Source organism: Pseudophryne corroboree, chromosome 9, assembly GCF_028390025.1.
Source record: "Pseudophryne corroboree isolate aPseCor3 chromosome 9, aPseCor3.hap2, whole genome shotgun sequence".
Taxonomy (NCBI): domain Eukaryota; kingdom Metazoa; phylum Chordata; class Amphibia; order Anura; family Myobatrachidae; genus Pseudophryne; species Pseudophryne corroboree.
In genome coordinates, this window is record NC_086452.1 from 247302721 (window position 1) to 247330119 (window position 27399).

Genomic DNA, 27399 nt, shown 5'->3' on the forward strand with positions numbered 1-27399 from the left:
GTAGGGAACAGGAACCTGTATTCCTCCTTGGATATGACCCCCAACTGGATGGCTGAATCCAGGAGTATTTTGAGTTCTTACTCTCTGGTAGGGTCAGTTTTTAATATTTATCATTATATAAAATAAGAATATAATCTGTAATTTAACATGATGTTTCTTAATCTTGGTCAACCATAGTCATGTCTCTCTGCTAGGGTCAGTTTTTAATATTTGATAAAACTGGGAAGCTTCATTAGTATAATCCTCCATGTTCTTGAGTACTAACTCACCCCGTATATCAGCCTACTTCATTATTATTGATGTGTCTTGGCTAAGAGTTATTAGTGCCCTTTTTTCCTGTCTAGAAAGATTGGATTGATCATATGATCGTTTATGTTGCCTTCCAACTAAGTTCTTGAAATCCTCTGAGGTGATTTTATGGAAGGATTCTATACAGCTGCTTTTAGCAGAAATCTTAAAAAAATCTGATTTTAACTTAAATCGACTAGGTGGTTGTTGAAGATCATATATTTTATGAAATGAGCATGCAATTTCATGTTCAGTATGATTTTGTTCCCAAAGTTCTTCTAGTGTGGAGAGCATGATGTCATCATTTCTATCCAAGAGGATGGGGAATGATTCATCCCTATGTTGTTCAAGGTTCCTCTTCGCGAAGAACCTCTTACGACACAGGGTACGAACATAACAGTTCAAATCTACATAGAGATCAAAGACGGTAGGTTCACTAGTGGGCAAAGACTTCAAACCCTTCTCTAGTAGGGTTATTTCTGATTTGTCTAATGTTCTATTTGATAAATTAAATATACTTTGTTTATGTGGCTTATTGGTCTGAAAGCAAGATACATCCTTCTTGGATTTTTCCTGCCCATGTTCCTCCTCTCCTACCTCTGGACTTATATCTCTTCCCATTTTGGGGGCATTTCTTTGATTTAAATTGAATGTTATTGATTGGGGTATCTTTGTACACGCCCCTAAAAAAATTTTGCTCACTGGTTTCTTGATTATTCCTAATCTTAGTATAACCATTGTTTCTGTGTTCTCTCAACCTTTTTTGAGGGGTGCCCGTTTCTATTAGAGTTTTTAGAGGATTACCCCTTTTCATCATGATATTCTGCTAATGGTTGGTAAGAATTTCGATATGTGAAGTCCATATATTCATTCCCAATAGTCTCCCTAGATCTCATTTTGGGTTGGTCTCTGGATTGGGATGGTCCAGAGTATCCTCTATTGCTGATGGGCATATCAGGCTTTTTCTTGTATGTTCGTACTAGGTCATTTTCAGTCATGTAAATCTCTTCTAAACTTCTTTTGCTTTAAATTCATAATATTCTGTTTATATTTAATAACCTTATCATTAACATTCTTATCTTTCTTTAAAATTTGCATCCATATTATACTTATCCATTGATTTCTTTAAAACATCAATTTATTTTTCAATAGAGTGAACTTTAGAGGTTCTGTATCTGATAATTAGCTTCATCAATGTAAGTGAACAATCATCTAATGTTTTGTCCCACTCCTTCTGATACTCTTTATCATTCTGGAAAATGGATGGTTTGAATAAACGGAGACCCCATGGTATCATATTTCTATCAACATATTGTTGATGATTAGTGCTGTCTAGCCAATTTCTAGATTCAGCTTTAAGGAGGTCCTCAAGCTTATAAAAATCTTGTAATATATCAGGTTTATCAGATATGGATTCCTCCACTCTAGGTATGTCTATATGGGACCAGTAAGACTGTCTTCTATTATTACATTCACTGATATTCATAAAACAGCTCATGACTGCTGCACTCAAAAACCAGAACATAAAGTCAAGTAAAACATGAATGACTGTGCTATCAGTAGCAGCTGGTATAGGGGTTGGTTATTCCCCTAAAGGTATATAAATACAAAGAAAAAACAATATATACCAGCGCTGGCTGTATTTAAGAAAAATTCATGTTAAATTATTCACAGGATGGTAGGTAATAAAAATAAATAAATATAAATTTAATACATATGATCAATAAAAACAAATATTGTCACAGTGCTAATTAGCAAGGTATAAGTGTTAAAAAGATGACACATTTATATGACTCCTAATAAATCAATATCATACCCTGGCTAGGACATTCTCTGGATACTTTTCGTATAAAGTTGTCAGAGGAATTTGTGATGCAACTGATGGAGTCCTTATTGGTGTCCCCAATTTGTTCCAGCAATGTGCAGTAGCTTGGTATAGGGGATGGCTCCGGTTCCTCTGGAAGAGCTTATTAGTACAAAGAATGCTGCAGTCCAATAGTATACCAGAGTAGACAATAACAGGAGTCCAGATAGTGGTGTCTGTATCCTCTAGGCTCAATGCGTTTTGCTGGTGCAGGCAACCCAGTTCCTTCAGGAGCATGTATTAGTATGTAGCCCTGGGTCTGCATTTATACCCCACTATAATGGAAAGAGCTATTGTACCTGTGACTTCCAGGTAGTCAATCAACCTAACCATCCTTAGTATCAACATCATATTAAAACAATAACAAACTTAATTGGTCCCATATATAGACATACCTGATGGATTTTAAAAAATAATAATAAATCAGCAAGTAAAGCAAATTTTGGATTCATGTATGTGCTTATTTCCTTCTGTTCCGGTCACGTGACTTGTTCCAGTCACATGATCTGAGCTGATCAGGATATACTGTTCCCTATTGGGTGGAAGTGGTCATATAACCAGGAAGAGTGTCATCAGGGAGGGATGACATCAAATTGTCTGGTGCTGTCACATGACTCGGCTGCAAAAGGGCGGAGGATGTGTCCTAGCAACCAGGCATTATAAGCTAGATATTCCTTCTATTGGTGTCGGTTATATGACTTTGCCCAAACGGAGATGGGGAATGTATCTTAGCAACAAGATGGATGTGTATTAAATACATTCTCTATTGAGGGTTTTCTTCATTGTCACATGTTTCAGTTACCACAGCAATGGTGATACCAGTAAAGATAGGTCATTTGACCTGATAAAATATTGTAAGAGGATGATTCCTCAGTTGCATGCCTTGCATCTACATATCTGGTGCTGGTCACGTGGCTCAGTAGCAGAAAAAGCAGAGGGTATATCCTAGCAACAGGTTCATTATTGGCACTACTAATATTCACTATAAGTGCTGGTCACGTGACTCGGCCACTGGAAGGGTGGGAAATATATCTTAGCAATGGAAAGAATGAGGATTTGATGGACGTTCCATTGAGGGCGTCCTCTCTAGTGTCACTTGTCTCACATAATTTTATGTATCCGTTGCTATAGTAACTGCAACACAGAAATGGAATATTGAGCCAAGAAAGAAATGACATGACTATGGTTGACCAAGATTAAAAAACATCATGTTAAATAAAAGATTATATTCTTATTTTATATAATTATAAATATTAAAAACTGACCCTACCAGAGAATATGTACAAGAACTCAAAATGCTCCTGGATTCAGCCATCCAGTTGGGGGTCATATCCAAGGAGGAATACAGGTTCCTGTTCCCTACATTTCTTGTCACAACCTCCTTTTATTTTCTTCCCAAAATTCACAAATCCCACACTACACCCCTGGGAAAACCAAGTATTTCGGGTATTAACTCCCTTACCTCCAATCTTTCCTTCTATATTGATTCCTTTCTGCAACCCCGGGTATCCACGCTGAGGTCCCATCTGAGAGACACAATGGACTTCTTAAATAAAATACAAACCATTCACTGGAAACCAATTTATGCATTCTTAACATTAGATGTTTAAGCATTGTATACCTATATTCCCCATAGCACTGGGATTAATTATGTTTTCAAACGTTTGTCCTCGGATGGTGACCTCAGTGTGGACCATAGAACTTTCATTATAGATTGCATATTCTTCATTATTTTTCACAATCATTTTTGTTTTCAGAAACTTATTATTTACAGGTAATGGGGGCAGCCATGGGGACCAAGTTCGCGCTCAGCTATGCCAACCTACACATGGGAGACTTTGAGGATCACCATGTGTGGGGAGGCACCTGGGTTTCAAACCTAGTCTTCTATGGCTGGTACATTGATGACCTTTTTATCATTTGGGATGGGTAATCTCAATCTGCCACTTCCTTTCTCACTTCACTTAATTCCAATCAATATAATTTAACTTTCTCTTCTACATATAGTAGGGAACAGGTTGACTTCTTGGATGTGACCCTCAAAAATCAAGATGAGCAAATTAATACATCCAATTATGTAAAACCAGTTAATACAAATGCGTATCTACACTTCAAAAGTGCTCACTACACCCCCTGGAAACGTAATATACCTAAAGGTCAACTGATGCGTCTCAGGCGTAATTGTACTGAATTTGATACATTCTATTCACAAGTAATGATATTTTAGAGTATTTTAGACAGAGATAAAATGGATGAGATGTCACCATAACATTCCTTTTAGATTGAGAGTGGAATTCTTTTCTTTGGGGTATCTCCCCAACTCGGGTCAGTCAGATGTGGACTCGCCAGGTATGGATGTCATAGAAAAGACAGAAAAAAACAGGGGCGACCAATGTGTAGTAAATTTTACCACAACTTATTATAGTTCATAATAGTAACTCTAGATGGCTACAGTGGATTCGAAGCGTACCCCACTCACACTTGGAATAGGAATATTAAGTACATCAAGGTATCTTTGTGAGGTTAGCCTCTTAACACCCAGTGTGACATACAGGGATCTCAGTCAGACGGAAGAGTGACTTGTAATAAATTCCTGGAGGAGACAGGTAATGCGTACCCCAACACTCACACTCGATAAACTGGTGGTAAGCATATAAATGTATCTTTTTCTCCTTCAGGGAAAATAGTAATCCAACAATGGCGTACCGCAACTCACAATTGGAAGTGCTGTGTGACTCCTATCAAGGTATCTTTCAATTTTTCTGATGTAGATTTCAGCTTGTGATTGTCATAGATTCTCCAACCGTGAATCATAGAAAAATAACAAGAAGGTAGCCAATGTGTAGTAATTTAGCTGATATTTGTTATAGTGGACAAAGTGTTTTTCTCAGACTAAAGTGAATTAAAAACGTACCCCACTCACATATGAATGGAGAATTTTAAACATATCAAGGTTTCTTTATGCTGGAGTATATATGGGACTTAAAGATGGCTTCAATAAATAAAACAGCCGGTGCGTACCCCAACACTCACACTCAGGAGGTAGATTGAAAACTCATAAAGGTATCTTTATCCCCTCAGGGTAGAAGAGGTAATACAATATGGCATACCCAACTCACAATTTGATGTGTCGTGTCTCTCCTATCACGGTATCTTTAGACTTCAAATGGAAGATGCAGCTTTTGGGTTATACCATGTATTGTTCCATGTACCCCAAAATAAAAGAAATTGCAATACTCATATCGGAGTGCATTAAAAAAAGGGGGGGTACAAATGTTTATTTAACAATACACGGAAAAACAAAAAGAAATGAACGCATGGAAAAACCAAGCGAGGCAGTGCATTAAATGATAAAATGGCAAGGAGAGATGCAAAGAACAGCAGAGAAAAAATACTTTAAAAAAAATAGTGAATAAAAATCCGGATAAAAGTAGCTACTCACACTCCTGTTAGTCGACGCGTTTCAGCCCAAAACTGGGCCTTTATCAAGACATCGGTTTCTAATTCTTGTTCTAAATGTGGTGACATTTATTCTGAAATCTGTTACATCATAGCTGCTTTGCGCCCGTTGGACCACCCCCTACACATTTTTTGTCTGTATTTTAGACAGAGAGTTTATCCTGAGGACATTTTACAAGAAGCTTTACAGGGAGTCTCCAATATGGAGAGACAAGATCTTTTAACTAAGAATAATAAGTCAAAAGCTATAAAAGAACTCAAAAAGGATACAGAAGATAGACAATTCACATGTATTAGTAAATATAATAGATGCTCAAGAGAAATTAAAACCATTATAATTTGCAACTATAAAGTGCTTAAACAAGATAACATACTAGGAAAAATTCTACCAAATAATCCAAGTGATTTACAAGAAAAATAAATCACTAAAAACAATACTAGCACCGAGTCATCTTAAAACAATAAGAGACAACGCAAGGAAAGAAGGAAGTGATTGACTAGTAAAGAGACCATGTAGATTTTATAGATGCGGTAAAACTAGGTGCACAGTGTGCACATATATGCCCAGAAAAATGCTATCTATTATCTTGCCTTATAATAATGAGGAATATGTACTTCAATCGTTCATGAACTGCAATTCATGGTATGTGATCTATCTTTTAAAATGTGGTTGCTGATTATGTTGTGTGGGGAGAACATCGAGACCCCTCCATGTACGTTTCATGGAACATCTCCGCAATATACTAAAGAACTGTACCACACAGTATTTCTAGACATTTCCATTTAAACATTTGAATGATCCCAGCAGTCTCTCCATTGCATTCTTGGAAACTGTTGCGCCAACAGCTTGAGGCGCAGACAGATTGCACAGATTATGCAACAGAGAAGTCTATTGGATGCTTAAATGCAATTCCTTACATCCTGAGAGTTTAAATGAAACAATTGAACCCAACTCTGTTATTTAATCATTTTGCCTATCATGGAGTACATGATTAATAAAAATGGATACCAATTATCAATTGAGGTGCTAGCTTCAGATTATAGGTCCCTATTACTGATGCAGCACCACTTCATGATTACAGTATATCATAAAATAAGAGAAAGAACTGTCCCCAGATAAGGTGGAGTGAGATTAAACTATATACTCTGAATGGGTGGTCTTCAGTTTGCCAGCTGTTGGGATCCCGGCGCACAGTATACCGGTGCTGGAATCCCGACAGCCGGCTTACCGACACTTTTTCTCCCTCTTGGGGGTCCACGGCCCCCCTGGAGGGGGAATAGATAATGTGGTGCGCGTGGCACGCGTAGCATGCCACCGTGCCCGCAGCGTGGCGAGAGCAGCGAGCCCACAAGGGGCTCATTTGCACTTGCCAAGCTGTCAGTATGCCGGCAGTCGGGATTCTGGCACCGGTATGCTGGTCGCCGGGTGCCCAGCCACCGGCATACCCGACTACACCCCTCTGAAGAGTTTATCATGGGTGAAGACCTATTCACAGTGTATAGTATGTACTAATAATATTTGAATAAAACACCATTATCCTCCTATTCTGCCGATGGATTGTATATTAATATTTGAGTAGTTCTGAAGACCACTCATAAGCATGTTATTTGTTTATGTACATTTGTTTTTATTTATACACATATATGCATATGTTATTGTATACATGTATGTTCAATATTTGAAACATATTGTTTATATATTTAAAGCAGAAATATAGAGCCAAATCTATATTGCTCCAACCCAAGACCTCAATAGATTGATCCTTATAAAATGAAGTTGCTTTCTGTTTTTTGTTTATAATTATATAAGATAAGAATATAATCTTTAATTTAATATGATGTTTTTAAATCTTGGTCAACCATAGTCATGTCATCTCTTTCTTGGATCAATATTCCATTTCTGTATTGTGGTTACTATAGCAACGGATACATAAAATTATGTGAGACAAGTGACACTAGAGAGGATGCCCTCAATGGAACGTCCACCCAATCCTCATTCATTCCTTTGCTAAGATACATTTCCCAGCCTTCCAGTGGCCGAGTCATGTGACCAGCACTTATAGAAAGAATAATGAACCTGTTGCTAGGATATACCCTCCGCCTTTTCTGTAGCCAATCCACGTGACCGGCACCAGATATATAGATGCAATGCATGCGACTGAGGAATCATCCTCTTACTATATTTTATCAGGTCAAATGACTGCTATCACCGTTGCTGTGGTAACTGAAACATGTGACAATGGAGAAAATCCCTCAATAGAGAATTTATTTAATACACATCCATCTTGTTGCTAAGATACATTCCCCATCTCTGTTTGGTCCGAGTCACGTGCCCGGCACCAATAGAAGGAATATCTTGCTTATAATGCCTTGTTGCTAGGACACATCCTCCACCCTGTTGCATCCGAGTCATGTGACCGGCACCAGACAAATGGATGTCATCCCTCTCTGATGACACTTTTTCCGGTCATTTGACCACTTCCATCTAATAGACAACAGTATAACCCGATCCGCTCTGATCACGTGACCGGAACAGAAGGAAATAAACATATAGATGAATACGAAATTTGCTTTACTTGCTGATTTATCATTATTATTTTTTAAAATCCATCAGGTATGTCTATATATGGGACCAATTAAGTTTGTTATTGTTTTAATATGATGTTGATTCTAAGGACGGTTGGGTTGATTGACTACTGGAAGTCACAAGTGCAATAGCTCATTCCATTACAGTGGGGTATAAATACAGACCCAGGGCTACATCCCAACACATGCTCCTGAAGAAGCTGGGTTGCCTGCACCAGCGAAGCGTTGAGCCTAGAAGATACAGACACCACTATCTGGACTCCTGTTATTGTCTACTCTGGTTAGGTATACTATTGGACTGCAGCATTCTTTGTACTAATAAGCTCTTTCAGAGGAACCGGAGCCATCCCCTATACCAAGCTACTGCACATTGCTGGAACAAATTGGGGACACCAATAAGGACTCCATCGGTTGCATCACAAATACCTCTAATAACTTCATACGAAAAGAATCCAGAGAATGTCCTAGCCAGGGTATGATATTGCTTTATTAGGAGTCATATAAATGTGTCATCTTTTTAACAGTTATACCTTGCTAATTAGCACTGTGACAATACTTGTTTTTATTGATCATATGTATTAAATTTATATTTATTTTTTAATACCTACCATCCTGTGAATAATTTAATTAGAATTTTTCTTAAATACAGCCAGCGCTGGTATATATTGTTTATTCTTTATATCTAGCTTCCTGTGTTAATACTTTTGAGGGGATTTTACACCACTCTTTTTCTATCTGTCAGCTGCACCATTCCAACTATGGTTTGAATCTAGCACCATGTTACGACTAAATTTCCATTTTTTATAGTTCTGAATAATTACATATTCTTTGTACAGAGCTATGTAATTTGATTGGTCCTGTATAAACAATAATTATAATAGTGATGAAAGTTAACTTTTATGTTTTTCCCAAGAAAAGGAAAGTGCTTTAATGGTTTTCTCAATGATGACTAACTAATGACTGCTACAAATCATACTAGTGAACCATGTTGCAGGATGAGCAACAATTCACAAATAACATAATGTATTCACTACCTTCAGTGTTATTACTCTTCAGAAAAGAAAATGTTGTTTTAGCCAGCTCTAATTTTTCCAAACTTTAATCATTGATATTTTGATAATAGTTGTCCTGTTTACTTTTAAAGTAGACCCAAATTGCAAAAAGTACTAGTTTAAAATATATATTGCGTGAGGGTGTAGTATAATAGATCTACAATGTCTAGGTATACAGTCAATAGGTCGACTGTTGCAAAAGGTCAACAGGTACAAAGGGTCAACAAATGAAAGGTCGACTGTGGTAAAGGTCGACAGGTGCAAAAGTCGAAAGTTTCAAAAGGTCAGCATACCAATGGTCAGCACACAAGTGGTTGACACATGTTTTTTGGGCCAAATCTTATATATTTCATGTTCTGTGACCACAATCAGTGGTAGTGAAGACCCTCGTGGGCTCGCTTTGCTCGCCACTCTTCAGGCAAGGTGGCTCACTCCGCTATTGCTTTGCTCTCCATAGGTTACTATTCACAATCGTAGTTCACGTGGATAGTAAATCAAGCAAATATTGGGAAAATGTGTTATGTGTCAACCCTTGTCATGTCGACCTTTTGATCATGTCAATATTTTGTAACTCTCAGCCGAGTGCATGTCAACCTATTAAATGATAAGACAAAGTTGCTCTCCTTCTTAAAAAATTATTTTCTCAACAAAAATCAATTATTAACAAATCAGAAAGACCATAATACTTACATATTTCCTTACCTTTAATTATGTGCAATCCAATTTCTGTGTTCTTCACATAGAAGAATTGAGAATTTTTATGCTTTAGGGGTCTATTTACTAAGCCTTGGATGGAGATAAAGTGGAAGGAGATACAGTACCAGCCAATCACCTCCTAACTGCCATGTCACAGTCTGGGTTTGAAAAATGACAGTTAGGAGCTGGTTGGCTGGTACTTTATCTCCGTCCACTTTATCTCCATCCAAGGCTTAGTAAATAGACCCCTAAGTCTGATATCCTACCAGGAAAAGGTATCACTATGAAAGGGATACAGTATGTAAGATCGCCTAACTAGAGTCTTGGAGACCCCTGGTAAATTCTCAAGGTGGGCCTCCTATTTGATTTCTATACACCTTTAGGTTTACAGGTTTTATCATATCCAAATAATTTCTGTGTCTTGCATATCAGAAATACATGAGGCAGCCTGGCAAGATAGTGTCAAAACTTTGTAAGTGTATCAGCTCCGCTTACCCAGCAGCTAGTCATTGGGTGGAATTCAATTGTTTGAAAAGTCAGTTGGGTGTCTGTTTTTCCTGTCTATTAGATAGGAAAAAACAGACACCCAACTGACTTTTCAAACAATTGAATAACCCCCATTGTCAGTGGTGGCTGCTGCCCATGGCTGCAGCGCAGACCAAATCTAGCGTGGGGGGTGGAGATGAAAACATATAAACATACCTTTATGTTGCATGTCATATGTGTGATAACTGCCTTACCCTTGGGTGGGCTTATACAGGGTGGAAAACCTGAGTTCTTCTGCATCCTGAGTGCAGCGGCAGCTGTGAAACACACAGATCCAACCATTGTATCATTTTATTAGAGATCATTACTCTAATTGAAGTGAATAGTAACTTAATAGTATTGTGTGGACAGAAATGGATTGCCGAATTACATATGTTATCTATAGTATTTAGTGACTGACTTTGGGTTGGGCCCCCTTTGCCTTGCTCTTTACCTCTGTACTTACATCAGTGAGTATGTAAATATATATATTGTATTAATTTGAATGTTAATGCAAAAAGGAAATTGTATGTTTCACAGAAAATGTTTAAACTGTAATGTAATATTGTTGATCCTGTTGTTATTTTAATGTTGCTGGTAAGGGGAGGTTTTCCAGCCTGGACTGCGCTGAACTGTACTGGGGAACTTCCACATGCTGGCAGCAGGAAGGAGGCAGAGCAAGCTGACAGTTATAAAAGGAGAGGGAGAAAAGTGGTTTCATGTTTTTTCTGTTCAGTTGCTTGGTGGATCAGGTGTGCGGTTATGACTAGTGATGAGCGGGTTCGGTTTCTCGGAAACCGAACCCCCCCGAACTTAACCCTTTTTACACGGGTCTGAGCCATACTCGGATTCTCCCGTATGGCTCGGGTAACCCGAGCGCGCCCGAACGTCATCATCCCGCTGTCGGATTCTCGCGAGATTCGGATTCTATATAAGCAGCCGCGCGTCGCCGCCATTTTGACACATGCATTGGAAATGTTAGAGAGAGGACGTGGCTGGCGTCCTCTCTGTTATTGTTGAACTTGATTGTGCTGTGCACTATTGTTTAATTGTGGGGAGGGCTGGGGAGCAGCTGTATAATATAGGAGGAGTACAGTGCAGAGTTTTGCTGATCAGTGACCACCAGTTATCCGTTCTCTGCCTGAAAAAAACACTCCATATCTGTGCTCACAGTGTGCTGCATATATCTGTGCTCACACTGCTTAATTGTGGGGACTGGGGAGCAGCTGTATTATATAGCAGGAGTACAGTGCAGAGTTTTGCTGACAGTGACCACCAGTATACGTTGTCTGCCTGAAAAACACTCCATATCTGTGCTCAGTGTGCTGCTTTATTGTGGGGACTGGGGACCACCAGTATAATATTATATAGGAGGAGTACAGTGCAGAGTTTTGCTGACCACTGACCACCAGTAAATAATATATAGCATTACGGTACAGTAGGCCACTGCTGTACCTACCTCTGTGTCGTCATTAAGTATACTATCCATCTACATTCTATACCTGTGGTGCATTTTAGTTTTGCAGTTTGCTGACACAGTGACCACCAGTATACTATATATAGCAGTACGGTACGGAAGGCCACTGCTGTACCTACCTCTATGTCGTCATTAAGTATACTATCCATCTACATTCTATACCTGTGGTGCATTTTAGTTTTGCAGTTTGCTGACACAGTGACCACCAGTATACTATATATAGCAGTACGGAAGGCCACTGCTGTATCTACCTCTGTGTCGTCATTAAGTATACTATCCATCTACATTCTATACCTGTGGTGCATTTTAGTTTTGCAGTTTGCTGACACAGTGACCACCAGTATACTATATATAGCAGTACGGTACGGAAGGCCACTGCTGTACCTACCTCTGTGTCGTCATTAAGTATACTATCCATCTACATTCTATACCTGTGGTGCATTTTAGTTTTGCAGTTTGCTGACACAGTGACCACCAGTATACTATATATAGCAGTACGGTACGGAAGGCCACTGCTGTACCTACCTCTGTGTCGTCATTAAGTATACTATCCATCTACATTCTGTACCTGTGGTGCATTTTAGTTTTGCAGTTTGCTGACACAGTGACCACCAGTATACTATATATAGCAGTACGGAAGGCCACTGCTGTACCAACCTCTGTGTCGTCATTAAGTATACTATCCATCTACATTTTATACCTGTGGTGCATTTTAGTTTTGCAGTTTGCTGACACAGTGACCACCAGTATACTATATATAGCAGTACGGAAGGCCACTGCTGTACCTACCTCTGTGTCGTCATTAAGTATACTATCCATCTACATTCTATACCTGTGGTGCATTTTAGTTTTGCAGTTTGCTGACACAGTGACCACCAGTATATATAGCAGTACGGTACGGAAGGACACTGCTCTACCTACCTCTGTGTCATCCATCCATACCTGTGGTGCATTTCAGTTGTGCGCAGTATATATAGTAGTAGGCCATTGCTATTGATACTGGCATATAATTACACACATTAAAAAATGGAGAACAAAAATGTGGAGGTTAAAATAGGGAAAGATCAAGATCCACTTCCACCTCGTGCTGAAGCTGCTGCCACTAGTCATGGCCGAGACGATGAAATGCAATCAACGTCGTCTGCCAAGGCTGATGCCCAATGTCATAGTAGAGAGCATGTAAAATCCAAAAAACAAAAGTTCAGTAAAATTACCCAAAAATCAAAATTAAAAGCATCTGAGGAGAAGCGTAAACTTGCCAATATGCCATTTACGACACGGAGTGGCAAGGAACGGCTGAGGCCCTGGCCTATGTTCATGGCTAGTGGTTCAGCTTCACATGAGGATGGAAGCACTCATCCTCTCGCTAGAAAAATGAAAAGACTTAAGCTGGCAAAATCACAGCAAAGAACTGTGCGTTCTTCTAAATCACAAATACCCAAGGAGAGACCAATTGTGTCGGTTGCGATGCCTGACCTTCCCAACACTGGACGGGAAGAGCTTGTGCCTTCCACCATTTGCACGCCCCCTGCAAGTGCTGGAAGGAACACCCGCAGTCCAGTTCCTGATAGTCAAATTGAAGATGTCACTGTTGAAGTACACCAGGATGAGGATATGGGTGTTGCTGGCGCTGAGGAGGAAATTGACAAGGAGGATTCTGATGGTGATGTGGTTTGTTTAAGTCAGGCACCCGGGGAGACACCTGTTGTCCGTGGGACGAATATGGCCATTGACATGCCTGGTCAAAATACAAAAAAAATCAGCTCTTCGGTGTGGAATTATTTCAACACAAATGCGGACAACAGGTGTCAAGCCGTGTGTTACCTTTGTCAAGCTGTAATAAGTAGGGGTAAGGACGTTAACCACCTCGGAACATCCTCCCTTATACGTCACCTGCAGCGCATTCATCATAAGTCAGTGACAAGTTCAAAAACTTTGGGTGACAGCGGAAGCAGTCCACTGACCACTAAATCCCTTCCTCTTGTAACCAAGCTCCTGCAAACCACACCACCAACTCCCTCAGTGTCAATTTCCTCCTTACCCAGGAAAGCCAATAGTCCTGCAGGCCATGTCACTGGCAAGTCTGACGAGTCCTCTCCTGCCTGGGATTCCTCCGATGCATCCTTGAGTGTAACGCCTACTGCTGCTGGCGCTGCTGTTGTAGATGCTGGGAGTCGATCGTCATCCCAGAGGGGAAGTCGGAAGACCACTTGTACTACTTCCAGTAAGCAATTGACTGTCCAACAGTCCTTTGCGAGGAAGATGAAATATCACAGCAGTCATCCTGCTGCAAAGCAGATAACTCAGGCCTTGGCAGCCTGGGCGGTGAGAAACGTGGTTCCGGTATCCACCGTTAATTCAGAGCCAACTAGAGACTTGATTGAGGTACTGTGTCCCCGGTACCAAATACCATCTAGATCCATTTCTCTAGGCAGGCGATACCGAAAATGTACACAGACCTCAGAAAAAGACTCACCAGTGTCCTAAAAAATGCAGTTGTACCCAATGTCCACTTAACCACGGACATGTGGACAAGTGGAACAGGGCAGACTCAGGACTATATGACTGTGACAGCCCACTGGGTAGATGTATTGCCTCCCGCAGCAACAACAGCAGCGGCGGCACCAGTAGCAGCATCTCGCAAACACCAACTCGTTCCTAGGCAGGCTACGCTTTGTATTACTGCTTTCCAGAATAGGCACACAGCTGACAACCTCTTACGGAAACTGAGGAACATCATCGCAGAATGGCTTACCCCAATTGGACTCTCCTGGGGATTTGTGACATCGGACAATGCCAGCAATATTGTGCGTGCATTACATCTGGGCAAATTCCAGCACGTCCCATGTTTTGCACATACATTGAATTTGGTGGTGCAGAATTATTTAAAAAACGACAGGGGCATGCAAGAGATGCTGTCGGTGACCCGAAGAATTGCGGGCCACTTTCGGCATTCAGCCACCGCGTACAGATGACTGGAGCACCACCAAACATTCCTGAACCTGCCCTGCCATCATCTGAAGCAAGAGGTGGTAACGAGGTGGATTTCAACCCTCTATATGCTTCAGAGGATGGAGGAGCAGCAAAAGGCCATTCAAGCCTATACATCTGCCCACGATATAGGCAAAGGAGGGGGAATGAACCTGACTCAAGCGCAGTGGAGAATGATTTCAACATTGTGCAAGGTTCTGCAACCCTTTGAACTTGCCACACGTGAAGTCAGTTCAGACACTGCCAGCCTGAGTCAGGTCATTCCCCTCATCAGGCTTTTGCAGAAGAAGCTGGAGACATTGAAGGAGGAGCTAAAACAGAGCGATTCCGCTAGGCATGTTGGACTTGTGGATGGAGCCCTTAATTCGCTTAACCAGGATTCGCGGGTGGTCAATCTGTTGAAATCAGAGCACTACATTTTGGCCACCGTGCTCGATCCTAGATTTAAAACCTACGTTGTATCTCTCTTTCCGGCAGACACAAGTCTGCAGAGGTTCAAAGACCTGCTGGTGAGAAAATTGTCAAGTCAAGCAGAATGTGACCCGTCAACATCTCCTCCTTCACATTCTCCCGCAACTGGGGCTGCGAGGAAAAGGCTAAGAATTCCGAGCCCACCCGCTGGCGGTGATGCAGGGTAGTCTGGAGCGAGTGCTGACATCTGGTCCGGACTGAAGGACCTGCCAACGATTACTGACATGTCGTCTACTGTCACTTCATATGATTCTCTCACCATTGAAAGAATGGTGGAGGATTATATGAGTGACCGCATCCAAGTAGGCACGTCAGACAGTCCGTACGTATACTGGCAGGAAAAAGAGGCAATTTGGAGGCCCTTGCACAAACTGTCTTTATTCTACCTAAGTTGCCCTCCCTCCAGTGTGTACTCCGAAAGGTTTAGTGCAGCCGCTCACCTTGTCAGCAATCGGCGTACCAGGTTACTTCCAGAAAATGTGGAGAAGATGATGTTCATCAAAATAAATTATAATCAATTCCTCCGTGGAGACATTCACCAGCAGCAATTGCCTCCACAAAGTACACAGGGACCTGAGATGGTGGATTCCAGTGGGGACGAATTAATAATCTGTTAGGAGGGGGATGTACACAGTGAAAGGGGTGAGGAATCGGAGGATGATGATGAGGTGGACATCTTGCCTCTGTAGAGCCAGTTTGTGCAAGGAGAGATTGATTGCTTCTTTTTTTGGTGGGGGCCCAAACCAACCAGTCATTTCAGTCACAGTCGTGTGGCAGACCCTGTCGCTGAAATGATGGGTTCGTTAAAGTGTGCATGTCCTGTTTATACAACATAAGGGTGGGTGGGAGGGCCCAAGGACAATTCCATCTTGCACCTCTTTTTTCTTTCATTTTTCTTTGCATCATGTGCTGTTTGGGGACAATTTTTTTGAAGTGCCATCCTGCCTGATACTGCAGTGCCACTCTTAGATGGGTCAGGTGTTTGTGTCGGCCACTTGTGTCGCTTAGCTTAGTCACACAGCGACCTTGGTGCGCCTCTTTTTTTCTTTGCATCATGTGCTGTTTGGGGACAATTTTTTTGAAGTGCCATCCTGCCTGATACTGCAGTGCCACTCCTAGATGGGTCAGGTGTTTGTGTCGGCCACTTGTGTCGCTTAGCTTAGTCACACAGCGACCTTGGTGCGCCTCTTTTTTTCTTTGCATCATGTGCTGTTTGGGGACAATTTTTTTGAAGTGCCATCCTGCCTGACACTGCAGTGCCACTCCTAGATGGGCCAGGTGTTTGTGTTGGCAACTTGTGTCGCTTAGCTTAGCCATCCAGCGACCTTGGTGCAAATTTTAGGACTAAAAATAATATTGTTAGGTGTGAGGTGTTCAGAATAGACTGGAAATGAGTGGAAATTATGGTTATTGAGGTTAATAAAACTATGGGATCAAAATGACCCCCAAATTCTATGATTTAAGCTGTTCTTTAGGGTTTTTTGTAAAAAACACCCGAATCCGACAAAAAAATTTCGGTGAGGTTTTGCCAAAACGCGTCCGAATCCAAAACACGGCCGCGGAACCGAATCCAAAACCAAAACACAAAACCTGAAAAATGTCCGGTGCACATCACTAGTTATGACACAGCATTAGAGTGGCACCCCAGCAGCAGAAATTATTTTAGATGGGAGATGTTGCAGCCCAGATCTAGAGGTGGTTCCACAAAACAGCATCAGAAACTTGGTCTCTCATCATCACCATCTTTACTTGTACTGCTTCGCACAAGTGCAGATGGTTCAGAAATGGTGGAAGGAGGTGAAAGAGGCTTCTCTATGAGGACAGTGTGAGAAATGTCAGACTCATGCATAGCTGACGTGGACACCCCTAAACGTTCCTCAAGAACGTCTGATGGTTCTGATTCTGAATGCGCAGTTTGTCTTACTGCCTCTGCAGCTAACTTTCCTTTTGATGTTTTTTTCTTTGCCACTGTAAAATTAAATGAATTTACATGCCCTGACTTAAACCCTTTATGCCCCTGGGCATCAGCCTTAGTAGATAATGTTTACGGACTTGTATCATGATGACTGCTTAAAAAACAGGGTTTGTTTTACTTCAGGTTGCGCAAATCAAATGATAAATAGCAGCCTCCTTCACTCCAGATAGAGAAAACACCAATCTCTTGTGTTCAAATCTATAAACAATGCAAACGGGTGAATGAATAGGTGCTAATGACCATAAATGTTCGTGATAAGGTACTCCCTTATATATTGAAGATATTACTGGAACTGCTTATCATCCTGATTTTATTGAATTAAAGTGCATGAGCAAACACTTAATTATACATTCAAAAACATTTAAAATACATTAAAAATACATAAACAATTCTATAAATTCATCCATAAAGTGCAGGTGCGGTATTAGGTATAGGTTGTATCTCACCATTTAATGAGGATGTGGTGGGCTAAGCTTAATTGATAAAGCAAAGAGCAGGTCGCGGGCTTAGAAGCACGGCACCACCGCAGATCGCAATAAGCCCCAAACGGCAAGTCCTCACTGCACTGGTCAAATTCTGGATCACAGCAAGTGAGTCCCTACGCAAGCTTAGCCCACCGCATCCTCATTAAATGGTGAGATACAACCCCACACCTAATACCGCACCTGCACTTTATGGATGATTGTATAGAATTTTTAATGTATTTTTAATGTTTTTTACATGTTTTTGAATGTATAATTAAGTGTTTGCTCATGCACTTTAATTCAATAAAATCAGGATGATAAGCAGTTCCAGCAATATCTTCAATTTATAAGGGAGTACCTTATCATGAACATTTATGGACATTAGCATCTATTCCTTCACCCGTTTGCATCATCATAACTGCTGGCAGCACCTGCACCACTATTATGCGCTTCCTTCTCTCTTCTCAATTGTTCGTCCTCCATATCTATCCACAAATAAGAATGAAGTTGGGTACAGCACACCCAATTTGTACAAAAAGTGTAACACCTTCAGTGTGGCACAATATGTGGATGAATCAGAAATAGTAATCAAACTCTGCAGTTTAATATAACCAACAGTGTGGCACAATACGTGTATGAGTCAGAGATAGTAATCGAACACTGCAGTTTTAATTCACCATCAGTGTCGCACAATACATGTATAAGTAGAAAATAAAATATATTACTGTGGTACCACCTTCACCCACAGAATCACAAAATATGTGTTAAAGTCAGAAATAGTAATCGAACACTGCGGTTAACAGCACAAAAAAATATTATTATTTTTTATAATTATATTTTTAGGCTTTTTGTTTTTAGGATTTATTTTAATTTTACACTGGGGTGGAGCCCCTGGATGGATGGACAGATCACCCCTTTCAGTTACAGCAGACAGAGCAGCCCTGGACTGATACAGCAGACAGAGCAACCCTGGTCTGATACTGTACATGCAGACAGAGCACCCCTGGACTGATACTGTACATGCAGACAAAGCACCCCTGTACTTATACAGCAGACTTAGCACTCATGGACTGAAACAGCAGACAGCGCACCCTCGGACTAAAACAGCAGACAGAGCACCCCTGGACTGACACAGACAGAGCACCTACCCCAGAACACAGTACTGACACGGAAACATCCATCCAGTACACCTTCCACAGCCAGAGTGAAGATGGCGCCAATCACCAGGGACATTTAGAGAATACAAAACTTGCGAGAATCCGACAGCAGGAAGTCCCAAGCCGGACTCTGATCCACAGGCATCCACAGTAAATGCAGGTAAATGCGGGTGCATGCGCAGGATGGGCCCTGTGCATGCGCGCGAGTCATCACCAGTTGGATCGCGAGTTGCAATCCAACCTGAATAGGGTCCAGATTGCGGCATTTCAGGAGGGTTCAGTTTATTTATTTATTTATGTATTTATTTATTTATTTGATTTTATTTAGCAGTTTTCTTCAATAGGACTCCAGGTACTTTATATTTGCATAGAATTTAAAAAACATGAACATAACAGAAATGCGAATCAGCAATTTTGGGATATCGATGTCATCCTTTGCTAATATTACAATGCAAAGACATACCAGGTTCCAAACCAGGGGTTAAAGTGAGCCGGAACGGGGCAGACTGCGTTCCGTCAGTTCCACTTGGAGACGGACTCACCTCACCCGATGTGTGCCCGGCAACGCAGGGAGATGCCGGGCGCCCGGCTCTCTCTCCACAGTGGAAGCTGGAGGCAGGATTTCACTACTGAGCTCTGGCTTCCAGCTCCCGGCTCTGTCAGTGTGCGCTGTGGGAGAATTGTCATGACATCTATCTCATAGTGCCGGGTACATCATGACATCTCTCTTATAGTGTCAGGGAGCGGGGCTTGGTAAGTATGGTGTTTCTGGGTTTTTTTAAACATATGTGTGACTGTATTAGCAGCCCGTCTACAGGGGGCAAGCTACAGGGGGGCAAACTACTGGGGTCAAGCTACAGGGGGCAATCTACTGGGGGCAAGCTACAGGGTGCTAACCACTGGGGGAAAACTACTGGGGGAAAGCTACAGGGGGCTAACCACTAGGGTCAATATACTGGGGGCAAGCTACTGGGGGCTAACCACTGGGGCAATCTACTGGGGGCATAACAACTGGGGGGCAAGCTACAGGGGGTTAACCACTGGGGGCAATCTACTGGGGCAAACTACAAGGGGGCAAAATACTGGGGGCAAACTACAAGGGGGCTAACTACAGGGGGCAAACTACTAAGGGGCAAACTACTAGGGGCAAACTACAAGAAGGCAAGCTACTGGGGGAAAACTACAAGGGGGCAAGATACTGGGGGCAAACTACAAGGGGGCAAGTTACTGGGGCAAACTACAAGGGGGCAAACTACTGGGGACAAGCTACAGGGGTGCATTACTACTGGGGGCATAACTACAGGGTGGATATCTACTGGGGGCAAGCTACAGGGGGCAATCTACTGGGGCAAACTACTGGGGTCAAGCTACAGGGGGCTAACCACTGGTGGTAATCTACTGGGGGCAAACTATTGGGAGCATGCTATAGGGCTCTAACAACTGGGGCAATCTACGGGGGGCATAACTACTGAAGGGCAAGTTACAGGGGGCTAACCACTGGGGCAAACTGCAAGGGGGAAACCTACAAGGGGGCAAGATACTGGGGGCAAACTACAAGGGGGCTAACTACTGGGGGGAAACTACAAGGTCACAAGCTACTGGGGCAAACTACAAGGGAACAAGATACTGGGGACAATCTACAAGGGGGCAAGCTACTGGGGGCAAACTACAAGGGGGCAAACTACTGGGACAAACTACAGGGGCGCATTACTACAGGGGTGCATTACTACAGGAGGCATTACTACATGGGGGCATAACTACATGGGGCATTACTACTGGGGGCATTACTACTTGGGGCATAACTAGAGGGGGCTAAACTACAAGGGGGCAAACTACAGGGGGCATTACTACTGGGGGCATTAGTACTTGGGGCATAACTAGGGGGGCTAAACTACAAGGGGCAAACTACAGGAGGCATTACTACTGGGGGCTAAACTACAAGGGGGCAAACTACAAGGGGGCTAAGCTACTGGGGGCATTTTTACTTGGGGCAAACTACATGGGGCTAAACTACAGTGGCTAACTACTGGGGGCTAACTACAAGAGGTGCATTACTACTGGGGGCATAACTACAGGGGAGCATTACTACTGCGGGCATAACTACAGGGGCTAAAATACTGGGAGCAAACTACACGGGCTAAACTACTGGAGGAATTACTACCAGGGGGCTAAACTACAGGGGGGCATTACTACTGGGGGCATAACTACAGGGGCTAAACTACTGGGGCATTACTACTTGGGGCAAACTACATTGGGTAAACTACAGGGTCTAAATTACTGGGGCATTACTACTAGGGGGCTAAACTACTGGGGCATTACTACTTGGGGCAAACTACATGGGGCTAAACTACAGGGGCTAAACTACTGGGGCATTCATACTGGGGGACTAAACTACATGGGGCAAACTACATGAGGACTAAACTACAGGGGCTAAACTACTGGGGGCATTACCACTTGGAGGCTACACTAAAGTGGGGGTAAACTACTGAGGTCATAACTGCAGGGGCATTACCACTGGGGTCTAAACTACTGGGGGCATAACTACTGGGGCTAAACTACAGGGTGTTAAATGACTGGGGGCATTACTACAGGTGACATTACTACTGGGGCAATACTACACCGGGGCATTACTATTAACAGCATTACTAAGGGGGGGCACTACTAATGAGGGCATTGTAAAGGGGGAACTTCATAAGGGGCATCACTCCTGGGGACATAAGGGGCACAACTACTGGGGGCATTGCATAAGTGGCACCACTGCTATGGGCTCTACATAAGTTGCACTACCACTGTGGGCACTACCTGTACAGTGCACATTGCATAAGGAGCACTACTACTGTGGGCATTGTAAAAGGGGCGCTACTGCTGCGGGCATTGTGTATTACGGGGTGCTACTACTGTGGGCATTGTTTATTAGGGGTATTACTACTGTGGGCATTATTACTATTGTGTGACCACGCCCCTTTCTATTTAAGATCACAACCTTTTGGGGGGGGTGCGCCTACAACACGCGCAATACCTTTATTGCATGGGCGCCGGGGAGAGGGGGGGGTGAGTTCCACCACCTCTCTAGGACCACTTTAAGTACTGTTCCAAACTATATAAAAGTGGGATGGAATGCCAACTTGGTACATTTCCCAATATAAAGAGACATTTATTTTCTTTCAAAATCTCACTGTCACTGACATCTTCCCCTTTGAGTGGTGGTTCTTCCCATCACCGAGCTCTACAAATGTCTCCCTGGCTGTCATCTTCCTATGATTCTCTGATAAATGTCAATCAGTGGTGTGTTGTTATGCAAAATGAGTTTTAAAAACTTCATAATGCAGCCAGTGATTAATAGTGAGTTATGCTTATGTTCAAGGATGTAGTGAGCCACCCCAGGCCCAATAATAAACAGGGGACATAGTCTAAGAATTGTGTGCCATTCTAATGCAGGGCAGGCAGGAGATGGCAAAGGGGAGGGCACCCACATTCTACCTTGCTTGCAGCAAGCAGGTCCCTCCTTTTTGGCATGGCGCCATCTTCCCAGTAATATGTGGGAAGATGGTGCATGCGCACTAGAGAGCTTTCAATGTGGGGGCTCCATCTTCCCGTAGACATCACTGGGAAAATAGTGCCAGCCTTAAGTATAGGTATACTCAGGAGGGGTGGCGTCAGCCAGGCCCGGCAACAGGGGTGGTCAATGGGGACAACCATACCGGGCCACAATGGTCAGTGGGGCCCTGTGGATCAGGCAGTGTTCAAAGTGGGGCACGAGAAAGCACTGCTGAATGACCTGCTGAAATGAGAAGGCAGACTGTCCATTAAGGTCTCTGGAGCCAGGTCCTGTCTTGTGCGGTCTTCCTCTGGGTCCTGCCACCGGCTTGGTGGTGTCTTCCGCGGTGCCTGCCATTTCACTTCCCCCATTGCAGAGTTGGCTGTTGCTTTAAGGGAATGTCAGGGGGATCCTCTGCTACTGTATCCACTTCTGCCATGTCCTCTGCGCTGCTTGATCTTCTCCACGGTCCCCAGTCTTCGCTCCAATAACTCCTCTCCAGACAGGCAGTTCCAGGGACAACTGGGTGTTGAAAGGGGTCCTTTCCTCGCCCTCAGCACCTGCACTTCAGGGTCCCGTTTCCTGACATTTTCTGGAGCTGTGACTGGGATCCATCCCCTACGTCTTGATGCTGCTGTGCTCCTCAGTCCCTCGTCACGGTGAGGTAGTCTTTCAGCGCCCAGAGTCTCCATCGGTCACTCTATCTTTTTCCTTCCTGGGTCTCAACAGCCACATTTCCTTCAGCTAGAGAGTGATAGGTGCAGGGAGTGAGAAATGTAGGGTGGTAGAGGGAAGCAGACCCTGAGGGTGTAGCAGGGAATAAGAGGACCAGGGTGTGAGGGGGATGGAGGATGTAAGAGGTACAGGGCTGAATGAAGGCCTTGAGTGAGAAATGCAGTGGGTGATATATAGGAATGGTTGGAGGAGGTTGGGGGTCAAGTGTGGTTAAGGGGGCCCCCCAGAGAAATCAGTGTACAGAGCCCCAAGATTTCTGTTGCCAGCCCTGGCATTAGCAGTACCCACACACACACACACACACACACACACACACACACACCTTCTCGGAGCCACTTCTTACAGTTTCTCACTATTACTAATATCTGACTTTAAATGCATTAATTATAACCCTGAATATCCTTTTATGAAGCAAAAGGTTAACTTTTACCTGTGTTCTCTTGCTAGTTTTCAAAGTGCTAGCTCTCCTTTGGTCTTAAAATGTATTTGTAACTAGAGATGAGCGGGTTCGGTTTCTCTGAAACCGAACCCGCACGAACTTCATGTTTTTTTCACGGGTCCGAGCAGACTCGGATCCTCCCGCCTTGCTCGGTTAACCCGAGCGCGCCCGAACGTCATCATGACGCTGTCGGATTCTCGCGAGACTCGGATTCTATATAAGGAGCCGCGCGTCGCCGCCATTTTCACACGTGCATTGAGATTGATAGGGAGAGGACGTGGCTGGCGTCCTCTCCATTAGAAATTAGATTAGAAGAGAGAGAGAGATTGTGCAGAGTCAGACAGAGTTTACCACAGTGACCAGTGCAGTTGTTGTTAGTTAACTTTTATTTATTTTAATATAATATATCCGTTCTCTGCTATATCCGTTCTCTGCCTGAAAAAAAACGATACACAGCAGCAGCCAGTCACACAGTGTGACTCAGTCTGTGTGCACTCAGCTCAGCCCAGTGTGCTGCACATCAATGTATAAAAGGCAAAGCTTATAATAATTGTGGGGGAGACTGGGGAGCACTGCAGGTTGTTATAGCAGGAGCCCCCAGGAGTACATAATATTATATTAATTTAAAATTAAACAGTGCACACTTTTGCTGCAGGAGTGCCACTGCCAGTGTGACTAGTGGTGACCAGTGCCTGACCACCAGTATAGTAGTATATTGTTGTATGTATTGTATACTATCTCTTTATCAACCAGTCTATATTAGCAGCAGACACAGTACAGTGCGGTAGTTCACGGCTGTGGCTACCTCTGTGTCGGCAGTCGGAACTCGGCAGGCAGTCCGTCCATCCATAATTGTATTACAATATATACCACCTAACCGTGGTATTTTTTTTTCTTTCTTTATACCGTCGTCATAGTGTCATACTAGTTGTTACGAGTATACTACTATCTCTTTATCAACCAGTGTACAGTGCGGTAGTTCACGGCTGTGGCTACCTCTGTGTCGGCAGTCGGCAGGCAGTCCGTCCATCCATAATTGTATTATTATTATAATATATACCACCTAACCGTGGTTTTTTTTTCATTCTTTATACCGTCATAGTGTCATACTAGTTGTTACGAGTATACTACTATCTCTTTATCAACCAGTGTACAGTGCGGTAGTTCACGGCTGTGGCTACCTCTGTGTCGGCAGTCGGCAGGCAGTCCGTCCATCCATAATTGTATTATTATTATAATATATACCACCTAACCGTGGTTTTTTTTTCATTCTTTATACCGTCGTCATAGTGTCATACTAGTTGTTACGAGTATACTACTATCTCTTTATCAACCAGTGTACAGTGCGGTAGTTCACGGCTGTGGCTACCTCTGTGTCGGCAGTCGGCAGGCAGTCCGTCCATCCATAATTGTATTATTATTATAATATATACCACCTAACCGTGGTTTTTTTTTCATTCTTTATACCGTCGTCATAGTGTCATACTAGTTGTTACGAGTATACTACTATCTCTTTATCAACCAGTGTACAGTGCGGTAGTTCACGGCTGTGGCTACCTCTGTGTCGGCAGTCGGCAGGCAGTCCGTCCATCCATAATTGTATTATTATTATAATATATACCACCTAACCGTGGTTTTTTTTTCATTCTTTATACCGTCGTCATAGTGTCATACTAGTTGTTACGAGTATACTACTATCTCTTTATCAACCAGTGTACAGTGCGGTAGTTCACGGCTGTGGCTACCTCTGTGTCGGCAGTCGGCAGGCAGTCCGTCCATCCATAATTGTATTATTATTATAATATATACCACCTAACCGTGGTTTTTTTTTCATTCTTTATACCGTCGTCATAGTGTCATACTAGTTGTTACGAGTATACTACTATCTCTTTATCAACCAGTGTACAGTGCGGTAGTTCACGGCTGTGGCTACCTCTGTGTCGGCAGTCGGCAGGCAGTCCGTCCATCCATAATTGTATTATTATTATAATATATACCACCTAACCGTGGTTTTTTTTTCATTCTTTATACCGTCGTCATAGTGTCATACTAGTTGTTACGAGTATACTACTATCTCTTTATCAACCAGTGTACAGTGCGGTAGTTCACGGCTGTGGCTACCTCTGTGTCGGCACTCGGCAGCCCGTCCATAATTGTATATACCACCTAACCGTGGTTTTTTTTTCTTTCTTTATACATACATACTAGTTACGAGTATACTATCTCTTTATCAACCAGTCTATATATTAGCAGCAGACACAGTACAGTGCGGTAGTTCACGGCTGTGGCTACCTCTGTGTCGGCACTCGGCAGCCCGTCCATAATTGTATACTAGTATCCAATCCATCCATCTCCATTGTTTACCTGAGGTGCCTTTTAGCTGTGCCTATTAAAATATGGAGAACAAAAATGTTGAGGTTCCAAAATTAGGGAAAGATCAAGATCCACTTCCACCTCGTGCTGAAGCTGCTGCCACTAGTCATGGCCGAGACGATGAAATGCCAGCAACGTCGTCTGCCAAGGCCGATGCCCAATGTCATAGTACAGAGCATGTCAAATCCAAAACACCAAATATCAGTAAAAAGCCTCTTTTTTTCTTTGCGTCATGTGCTGTTTGGGGAGGGTTTTTTGGAAGGGACATCCTGCGTGACACTGCAGTGCCACTCCTAGATGGGCCCGGTGTTTGTGTCGGCCACTAGGGTCGCTAATCTTACTCACACAGCTACCTCATTGCGCCTCTTTTTTTCTTTGCGTCATGTGCTGTTTGGGGAGGGTTTTTTGGAAGGGCCATCCTGCGTGACACTGCAGTGCCACTCCTAGATGGGCCCGGTGTTTGTGTCGGCCACTAGGGTCGCTAATCTTACTCACACAGCTACCTCATTGCGCCTCTTTTTTTCTTTGCGTCATGTGCTGTTTGGGGAGGGTTTTTTGGAAGGGACATCCTGCGTGACACTGCAGTGCCACTCCTAGATGGGCCCGGTGTTTGTGTCGGCCACTAGGGTCGCTAATCTTACTCACACAGCTACCTCATTGCGCCTCTTTTTTTCTTTGCGTCATGTGCTGTTTGGGGAGGGTTTTTTGGAAGGGACATCCTGCGTGACACTGCAGTGCCACTCCTAGATGGGCCCGGTGTTTGTGTCGGCCACTAGGGTCGCTTATCTTACTCACACAGCGACCTCGGTGCAAATTTTAGGACTAAAAATAATATTGTGAGGTGTGAGGTATTCAGAATAGACTGAAAATGAGTGTAAATTATGGTTTTTGAGGTTAATAATACTTTGGGATCAAAATGACCCCCAAATTCTATGATTTAAGCTGTTTTTTAGTGTTTTTGGAAAAAAACACCCGAATCCAAAACACACCCGAATCCGACAAAAAAAATTCGGTGAGGTTTTGCCAAAACGCGTTCGAACCCAAAACACGGCCGCGGAACCGAACCCAAAACCAAAACACAAAACCCGAAAAATTTCAGGCGCTCATCTCTATTTGTAACTCCAAGGGAAAACTAATGAGACAGACTATTTTTTTGCGTGAAACAGCTCTTCATAAACCAAAGAAAAGAAATGTTTCAGGTAATGTGCAGTAAAATTGTAGTAGCAAGACATGTCTTTTATGATGCTAATACTGAAACTATATGGGTCAGCAAACTACTATGAAAATGGGCATTTCGACATTAGCGATG